Source organism: Chiloscyllium plagiosum, unplaced genomic scaffold (genome assembly GCF_037043375.1).
Source record: "Chiloscyllium plagiosum isolate Xiang-an unplaced genomic scaffold, Cpla_swu_hap1 HiC_scaffold_35, whole genome shotgun sequence".
NCBI classification, from domain to species: Eukaryota; Metazoa; Chordata; class Chondrichthyes; order Orectolobiformes; family Hemiscylliidae; genus Chiloscyllium; species Chiloscyllium plagiosum.
In genome coordinates this window covers 53,886,425-53,896,536 of record NW_028270173.1, presented here as the reverse complement: position 1 = coordinate 53,896,536, position 10,112 = coordinate 53,886,425, and the positions used below count along the sequence as shown (strand labels likewise).

At 49.9% G+C, this 10,112-nt stretch overlaps 1 pseudogene; it reads left to right on the top strand.

The window, feature by feature from the left end:
• Positions 1 to 7,957: 7,957 nt before the first annotated feature.
• LOC148140916 (U1 spliceosomal RNA) lies at positions 7,958 to 8,094 on the top strand (annotated as a pseudogene).
• The last annotated feature ends 2,018 nt before the right edge of the window (positions 8,095 to 10,112 follow it).

Sequence of the window (10,112 nt, the reverse complement as noted above, 5' to 3'; positions counted from 1 at the left end):
CCCACACTTGGTCCATATCCCTCCAAACCCTTCCTATTCATACACCCATCCAGATGCCTTTTAAATGTTGTAATTGTTCCAACCTCCACCACTTCCTCTGGCAGCTCATTCCATACACTCCACAGTCTCTATGTGAAAAAGTTGTCCCTCAAGTCCCTTTTAAATCTTACCCCTCTGACAGTAAACCTAAACCCCTCGCGTTTTAGACTCCCTACCTTGAGGAAATGACATTGGCTGTTCACCCTCTCCATATCCTTCATGGTTTTTGTAAACCCCTAGAAGGTCACCCCTCAGCCTCCGACACTCCAGTAAAACCAGCCCCAGCCTGTTCAGCCTCTCCCTGTAGCTCAAATCCTCCAATCCTGGCAGCATCCTTGTAAATCTTTTCTGAACCCTTTCAAGTTTCACAACATCCTTCCTATAGCAGGGAGACCAGAACTGAACACAGTATTCCAAAAGGGTCCTAACCAAGGTCCTGTACAACCACAGCATGACCTCCAACTCCTATACTGAAGTGAATTGTTAATCTGCGACAGCCCATTTTGCTCTCTGTAATAATTGAGGAGTCACAGCTGGAAAGGAAAATTGTTTCTTATTGGACCAAAATAGAGCCACTACTTGTTTTGTATATGAGCTAGTCCCAGCCTGGGGCAGACGCAACCCCTGAGTCTGCAGCACGATGGTCCTGTGGTTAGCAATGCTGCCTCACAGCGCCAGGGACCCGGGTTCGATCCCAGCCTTGGGCGATTGTCTGTGTGGAATTTGCACAGTCTCCCCGTGTCTGTGTGGGTTTCTTCCCACTATCCAAAGATATGCAGGTAAGGCTGGATTGGCTGTGCTAAATTACCCCAAAGTGTTCAGGGATGTGGTTAGATGCATTAGTCAGGGTTAAATGCAGAGTAATAGGGTGGGGGAATGGGTCTGGGTGGGTTACTCTTCAGAGGGTCAGTGTGGACTTGTTGGGCTGAATGGCCTGTTTCCGTCCTGTGAGGATTCTACTCTATGAATAGTGCCCAGAGCGTGGGGCCCGGACTGGTGGCTGGTTACTTGCTGTTTTGAGTCAGAGCATGGAGATGAGCAGGTTTGTACTTTACCTCTGTTACACAGGCTCATGTATATCACACTGAGAGGCCACATGATAGAGAATTCATGGTGCCTTTTTGAACACCTCTGTATCCCTGGGTCTGTCGCTTAAACAGATCTCTGCTCGCAACTCACAGTTTCCCCGGGAATGGGGCAGACCAAGATTAATCTTTGTGCATTTAGGGAAGAGATAGAATCCCCACAGTGTGGGAACAGGCCATTTGGCCCAACAGGTCCACACCAACCCTCCAAAGACCATCCTATCCACACCCATCCTCAACCCTAACCCTGCCCTCCTCGTGGCTAATGCACCATCCTGCACATCCCTGGATACTGTGGACTATTTAATACAGGCCAATCCACCCTGACCCACAGCCCTGAACATTCTGGGCAATTTACTGTGCCAATCCATCGAACCTGCACATCCCTGGACACCATGGGTAATCCACCTAAGCTGCACATCTTTGGACTGTGGGAGGAAACTGGAGCACCTGGAGGAAACCCACTCAGACACGGGGAGAATGTGCACACTCCACACAGACAGTTGCCCGAGGGTGGGATTGAACCCGGGTCCCTGCCGTTGTGAGGCAGCTGTGCTAACCACTGAGCCACCGTGCTGTCCCTAGATCTCCACTGTCTTTCTCTCCCTTCCATGTCACCTTCTCCTGCTATTGCTGAAGGCATCTCACTTACATAACAATGTAGGAACACAAGAAGTGGGAATGGGACTGACCAATTGAACCCCTTGATTGAATATGACCAAGGCTGAACTTATCTTGACTTCAACTCCACGTTGCTGCCCACTCTCCATATCCCTTCAACCCATCACTAATTAAACACCTGTCTATCTCCTGCTCAACTTTAATCAATGTCCTGGCATCCACCACATCCGTCCACATTCAACAGAGATTTGCCTGCACTTCCACACACTACTGTATCCGTTGCTCCCGATGCGGTCTCCTCTCATTGGGGAGACAGAATGCCAATTTGTGGAACGTTTCATGGAATATCTCTGGGATACCTGCACCAAACAACCCCACCACCCTGTGGTCGACCACTTCAACTCCCCCTCCCACTCCCGCAAGGATTTGCAAGTCCTGGGTCTCCTCCACCACCAAATTCTGGCCACCCGCCGCCTGGAGGCAGAATGCCTCATCTTCTGCCTTGGGACCCTCCAACCACACGGAATCAATGTTGATTTCACCAGTTTCCTTAATTCCCCGCCAATTCCAGATCCAACTTTCCAACTCGACACCTCCCTCTTGAACTATCGTACTTGTCCATCTTCCTTCCCACCTATCCGTTCCACCCTCCACTCTGTCACCGTCACCCTCCCCTTCATCGACCTATTGCATTCCCAGCTGCCTTCCCCCCCACCCTCACCCACTCTCCCATTTATCTCTCAGCCCCCTTGGGCACCCCCTCTCATTGCTGTTGAAGATCTTATGCTCGAAACGTTGACTCTCTTGCTCCTCGGATGCTGCCTGACCAGCTGTACTTTTCCAGCACCACACTCTCGACTCTGATCTCCAGCATCTGCAGTCCTCACTTTCTCCTGCTGCCAGATCTGCTGAGTTTCTCCACCCAGACCCTGATGTTTGCAGCAGATTTCCAGCACACACTGTATTTGACATTACTTTTCCCAGGTCTCAGACCTCAGTGGTATTTCGAAACAGGGGCTCGGAAAAATTGCTTGAGTGAAGGAAAATGCAGAAGTGGCATTCATGGGGAGGTAATAAATGGCAGAGAGAAAATCGTACGTGTGGAGAGAATTGCAAGTAAGTGTAGGAATTATGTAGGATAGGGACAATCACGTGGCAGTTACTGCGGTATGGAACAATGTGAAAGGGGGGAAGTGATGATTGGAAGGGGTATCTGTGGGGTGAGAGAACGAAAGCTCAATAAACATACCATACAGAATCGTCTTCTCTGTGGATAGTAAACCAGGGGAGGGGTGGGGAGGGGGTGGGTGGGATAGAGAGAAAGAAAGAGAGAGACAGGATCCACCAGTTTTGGCATCATCCGCAAACTTACTAACCATATCTCCTGTATTCACATCCTCATCATTGATATAAATGATGAAAAGCCATGACCTAAATGAGCGGTGGGGCAGCATCTACAGGCTGAATGGTCTACTCTTGTTGCTATCTTGTGAGGGGACATTGTAACTGTGCAGGCAGCTGGGGTGAATATCTTCCTTAATGCTGGAAAACAGTCAGCTCCAGTCACAGTCAGCGCCACAGACCGCAGCAGATGGACCACTGCCTCCCTCTGCTGGAGTAGCCCCTGCACTGCACATTAGGGCCAGTTGAAGGTCCAGCTCAAAAACAAGTGAAAAGCCCTTCCTCATGAAGAATTTATGCCTGAAACGTCGACTCTCCTGCCCCTCGGATGCTGCCTGACTGGCTGTACTTTTCCAGCACCACACTCTTCATCTCTGACTCTCCAGCATCTGCAGTCCTCACATTCTCCTACGTTATTATCAGTACACCTCACAAACCTGATTCTGTTGTGATTACCACCTCTCATCCCCAGGGAACACAGGGACAGCAGACCATTTAGCCCGCCATTTAATGTAGCCATGGCTGATTGAACAGTTACCATTTACTTGCACTATCGCCATAGTCCCTTTTACCAACGATACCTAAAACTCTAAACTTTAAAGACAGCTAATTCCTGATTTCTTAGGATTCAAATTCCAGCATCTGTCGCAATTGGATTCGAACCTGCGCCTCAGAACATCTCCTGAGCTGTGGTTTGTACCAATATCCCATCGCCTCCCCAACAAGCCACGCTCTTTTTCCCTTTTATGTCACGAATGGGTCAAACTTTCTGTCAAAATGATGGATGGTGACTGCTTCAAACGTTCCATTCTGTGGGGAATTCCCTACCTGCAACACGACATGGGTACAAATCCTCCAAAGTTCCACGCTCATTCCCATGCAACAATTGTAAGTGTTTCCTCTGGAGTTATCCGAAAAACAGGAATGGTTTCTGCATGCCCACTTCTTCAAATTCCTTCCCAAAGTTAAAGATGCCCATTTGTTGTCCCCAACACTCCACAGTATAAAGTCTGAGATTGACATCATTTCCTGGCTGGCAGCTCCTTAACCTGAATCAATGATATGGAAACATGGGTGGTACGGTGGCTCAGTGGTTAGCACTGCAGCCTCACGGCACCAGGATCCAATTTCGGTTCCACCCTCGGGTAACTGTCTGTGTGGAGCTTGCACATTCTTCCCGTGTCCAATAGTGTGCAGGTTAGGGTGGATTGGCCATGGGAAATGCAGGGTTATAGGGTAGGGTGTGGGTCTGGTTGGGATGCTCCCTGGAGGGTCAGTATGGACTCGATGGGCCTAATGACCTGCTTCCACACAGTAGGGACTCTATGGTTTCTGTGCAATATTTCCCACATTTTCTCCAAAGATGTCTATTTAATATGAAGATTGGGGATCCTCACTGGCAAAACACGCAATGCTGACACGAGAAACAGCACAAGTGGATTGGATCTGGAATACAATGCTGCAGAGCACACAGGGGGCTCGATCAGTTGTGGCTTTCTGAGGAGAATTGATTAACTATCTGATGTAGAAATAGGGCAATCCTGTCTTACAGAGAGCTCTTCCTGGGGTGTAAGCACTCTCTTGATTCTCTTATTCCCCAAGTGTCATCGATGCACATTGGCACATTTTGACCTGGCTACAGAATTGGCTATTTGCCAAGAAACACTGAGTGGAGATAAGGGCTTCTTTTTCAGGTCGGTGACCTGTAACCAATGGGGTTGTCCAGAGGTCAGTGCTGGGACCACAAGTGTTTCTATTAACCACTTGGAGGAAGAAAGGGGATGTACCATCACCAAACTTACAGACAGCATAAAAATGGGTAGAAAGGCAGACAGTTTATGGAGGGAACTGAAAGAACTTTGGATGCTGTAAATCATAAACAAAACACCAATTGCTGGTTTCATCCCACCATCAGACTGACCATGGACTACTCCTTAGTAGCTGTCTCATTCTTCGACACATGCATCTCCATCAAGGATGTGGACCTCAGTATTCCACTCTCCCCAAACCCACAGATAATCTCGTAATGCTACAATTCTCCAGCTTCCACCCACAACATATTAAAACAGCCATCCCCTATGGACAAGCCCTACACATTCACAGGATCTGTTCAGATGAGGAGGAACATAACGGACACCTGAAGGTGCTCAAGGATGTTCGTAAAAGAACAGGGTACGATGATCAACTCAGCGACTGCCAGTTCCGATGTGCCACAGCGAGTACCTGCAATGACCCCCTCAGGAGACAGGTACGAGCTGCAACCAACAGTATCCGTTGTTGTTCAGTACTTCCTGGGAGCTGAAAAATGACACCGTGTTCTTCACAGCTTGCAACATGTTATCGATGAGGATGAGCATCTCGCCAAGACCTTCCCTATGCCTCCAGTTCTCACCTTTAAACAACCACCAGACCTTAAACAGACTGCCCAGCCTTCAGGATAACATCGACCACAACACTGTACATCCCTATCATGGGAACCCTGCAGGACATGTCAGAGTGTGGACACGGATACCACCATTACACGTGGGGACACCACCCACCGTGTACTGGCTGTATCCCAATCTTTGTCTCGGCCAGCGCTGTCTACCTCATACGCTGCAGGCAAGGATGCCCCGAGGTATGGTTCATTGGTGAGACCAAGCAGACGCTACAACAACAGATGACACCACACAGCAATCACCAGGCAGGGGTGTTCCCTCCCAGTTGGGGAACACTTCAGCAGTCAGGGAAATTTGGCCTCAGATCATTGGGTGACCATCCTCCAATGGGACTTTGGGATATACAACAACTCAGAATGGCCGAGCAGAGGCTGATAACCAAGTTCGGTATCCATGGGGATGGCCTCAACTGGGACCTTGGGTTCATGTCACACTAAGGTGACCCCACTACACTACACACTCTCCCTCACACACCAAGCACACATACACACACACTTTTACATATTCACACAGTCATGCAGACCCTCTCTCATACACACTCTCTCTCTCATACACACAAACATACACCTCCCACACTCACACATTTTCACCAAGCTTTCACACATGCAAACACACTCTCTCACTTTCACTAACACTCACCTACTCACATGCACATACCAACTCTCTCTCTCTCTCTCAAACACATGCACACACATATTAGTCGATAGGGTGAAGTTATATGTGTAGTATTATATTTGCAGATACATTCTATTTTGCTCAATGCACAATCTGCAGGCAGTCAATACATGCATGTTTTGTAAATTCCATGTTGGAAATAGAATCATAGCCCTTCTTCAGGAAAGGTTGGGACATAGACAGACTTTAACCTCACACCTTTAATGCATTGTCTGAGCTGAATTATCACCATTTGTTATGAAACCTTAAGTTATCTTGAAAAGGTGACGTGAAAGATATTCTGCGATTTACATATGAATGAATTGAAATATTCTAATGATGAAAGACTTAACAACAATCTAGGTTTGTTCAATATATTATTTTAGTTGCATGACACTGTATGCCCTCTCTCTCTCTCCTGCCTTGTTTGTACGCAAACACTAAGTGTCACTTCATACTGAGGTTCTACCTGTCCCCGGTGTTGCGAAGGATGGGCCTGGCCTCGCTGCCGCGGAACGCTCCGAGTAGTTGGACCGTTCCGTATCAACTGTCCTTCGTGGAGAAGTTTATGAAGAAAAACACCTTTGACCACAAGTCCATCAGGAAGTGGTCAGCACGTAGTGTCCTTGAGACCCTTCGGGAAAAGGAGAGGGCGGATCCTATCGAACGGTTCCCTGAGCAGAATGTCAAAGCCATTTGGCAGAATGCCTCATCGCCAGAACTTTTCAACAAGCACCAAGACATGGCTTGGCTGGTGGTGAGAAGGGCTTTGCCTGTGAGATCCTTTATGCACGCCCGGACTCTCTGCCGCACCGCACGCTGCCCTTGAAGCGGCTGCAGGGGGGACGAGACTGTCACACACCTCCTTCTGGAATGTGCCGACGCAGAAGAAGTCTGGAGAGGAATGCAGTGGTGTTTGTTGAGGTTTGTCCCGAGCAGCGCCGTGACGTGGGACTCCGTGCTCTACGGCCTGTTCCCCCGGTACGCACACCGAGACGAACATCAACTGTGCCTGGAGGATCATCAACTCGGTGAAGGACGCTCTCTGGGTGGTCCGAAACCTGCTGATCTTCCAGCTGAAGGAGTGGACCCCGACTGAGTGTTGCAGACTGGCACATTCCAAGGTCCAGGACTACGTGTTGAGGGACGCGCTGAAGCTTGGGGCAGCTGCCGCCAAGGCGCGGTGGGGAAAGAACACTGTGTAACATCTGCCTGCCTAAAGAAGAACAGGGGGCCCGCGCAGTCATTTGGGCTCTGCTGGTGCCTCAGCTCAATGTAATCGCATCAACCTGTAAATAAGAATAATTAGATTACTTACAATTAGATTACTTACTCGGGCAGTCTTTGGTGGGCGGCACGGTGGCACAGTGGTTAGCACTGCTGCCTCGCAGCGCCAGAGTCCCGGGTTCAATTCCCGACTCAGGCGACTGACTGTGTGGAGTTTGCACGTTCTCCCCGTGTCTGCGTGGGTTTCCTCCGGGTGCTCCGGTTTCCTCCCACAGTCCAAAGATGTGCAGGTTAGGTGAATTGGGTGGGTTTCGCTTCGGCGGGTCGGTGTGGACTTGTTGGGCTGAAGGGCCTGTTTCCACACTGTAATCTAATCTAAAAAAAAAAGAATGATTACACTGTCTCGATACGCAAAGAAATGGAATGTGTACATGTGTGTGACATGTCCAGTTGTATAGATCAAACTATTTATGAATAAAGTATATTTTTGAAATAAAAAAGGGTGGCGTTCCCAGGACGAGGCTATCCCATTGCACTTCGGGTGTGCTAACGCCTGCGATGTCCCCAAATGCAGGATACTCGACTGCAAAATTTGTGGTAGTGGGGGACTGCGTTCGCGCTCTCCCCTGATTTACAAACCAATGGCAGAATCTGAATTGCAGTTTTTCTGGAGGCAGTGCTGTTATGCTGCGACTTGTCTTGTCACTGCTACGTTAACACCCATGTTTGCTCGGGCAGTCTTTGGTATACCTTTCTTCCCTCTCCAAGCAAGAGCCGTCCTAACTTTAAAACCGTTAAGCCCACCAAACCTCTGCTGCATATGCGACCATTTCCCTCTATTTCCTCACTATATCTCTCAACATGCTGCTTAACCACCTTCCCTCTTAACTGCTCTCAGTCACTATCTGCTCCATGTCTTACTACCGTTTGCTTCTTCGCCAACCTATCAAGCAAGGGCACCAACACCCTGAGCTACAAAGTGCAAAGTCCAGCCCACCTCATGCCTGGGGGGAGCAATGCCTCATCTTTCGCCTTCGGACCCTCCAACCACACAGCATCAATGTTGACTTCACCCGTTTCCTCATCTTCTAACCCCCACCTCATCTCAGACCCGATCCTCCACTTGACTTGTCCCAACTGTCCATTTCCTTCCACCTATCCACTCCACACTGACCTATCCCCATCAATGCTCCCCAACCCCCACCCACTTGCATGTGCCTATCACCTTCACAGTAAGTTTCCCCCACCTCCACAACCACCTCCAGTCCAATTACTGCTTTCACTCCGCTCCAAGTCTCCAGTCTGCTCCAATTCAGCTCTCAGTCTTTCTGTACTGATCCAGGCCTCAGTCATCCTGTACTGATCCAGGCCTCGAATCCTGCCCCAACTAGCTCTCAGCCATTCTGTACTGATACAGGCCTCTAATCCACTCCAGTCCAACTCTCAGCCATTCTGTACTAATACAGGCCTCTAATCCGCCCCCATCCAGCTCTCAGCCATTCTGTAGTGACACAGGCCTCTAATCCACTCCAATCCAACTCTCAGCCATTCTGTACTGATCCAGGCCTAAATCCGCCTCCATCCAGCTCTCAGCCATTCTGAACTGATACAGGCCTCTAATCCGCTCCCCCGCCATCCAGCTCTCAGCCATTCTGAACTGATACAGGCCTCTAATCCGCCCCCGCCCCCCATCCAGCTCTCAGCTATTCTGTACTGATCCAGGCCTCGAATCCGCCCCCATCCAGCTCTCAGCCATTCTGAACTGATACAGTCCTTCTAGATTAGTTTAGATTACTTACAGTGTGGAAACAGGCCCTTCGGCCCAACAAGTCCACACCGACTCGCCGAACGCACCCACCCAGACCCATTCCTCTACACCTAACACCACGGGCAATTTACCGTGGCCAATTCACCTAACCTGCACATTTTTTGCACTGTGGGAGGAAACCGGAGCACTGGAAGAAACCCACAGGGAGAATGTGCAAACTCCACACAGTCAGTCACCTGAGTCGGGAATTGAACCCAGGTCTCTGGCGCTGTGAGGCAGCAGTGCTAACCACTGTGCCACCATGCCGCCCCGTCCTCTAATCCGCACCCCCCCCCCCGCATCCAGCTCTCAGCTATTCTGTACTGATACAGGCCTTGAATCCGCCCCCATCCAGCTCTCAGCCATTCTGTAGTGATCCAGGCCTCAAATCCGCACCAATCCAGCTCTCAACCATTCTGTCCTGATACAGGTCTCTAATCCACTTCAATCCAGCTCTCAGTCATCCTGTACTAATTCAGGCCTCGAATCCGCTCCAATCCAGCTCTCAGCCATTCGAGACTGTTGCAGCTCTCCATCGGCTCCTCTTCAGCTCTCAGCTGCTCCGCACTGATCCAAGCCTCTGGCTCACTCTGTTCTGCCTCACATCTGCTCCACACTGATCCAGGCCTCCAGCCCACCCTGTTGTGCCTCTCAGACTCTCCACACCACACTAGGCCTCCAGCCCACTCTGATCTGCCTCTCAGCCTCACCACACCACACTAGGCCTCCAGTGTGCTGGGTCACAGCAGCCCCGCACTGATCCAGGTCTCCAGCCCACTTTGTTCTGCCGCACAGCTGCTCCGCAGTAAACCAGATATCCTAATTTAATCTTGTCCCATT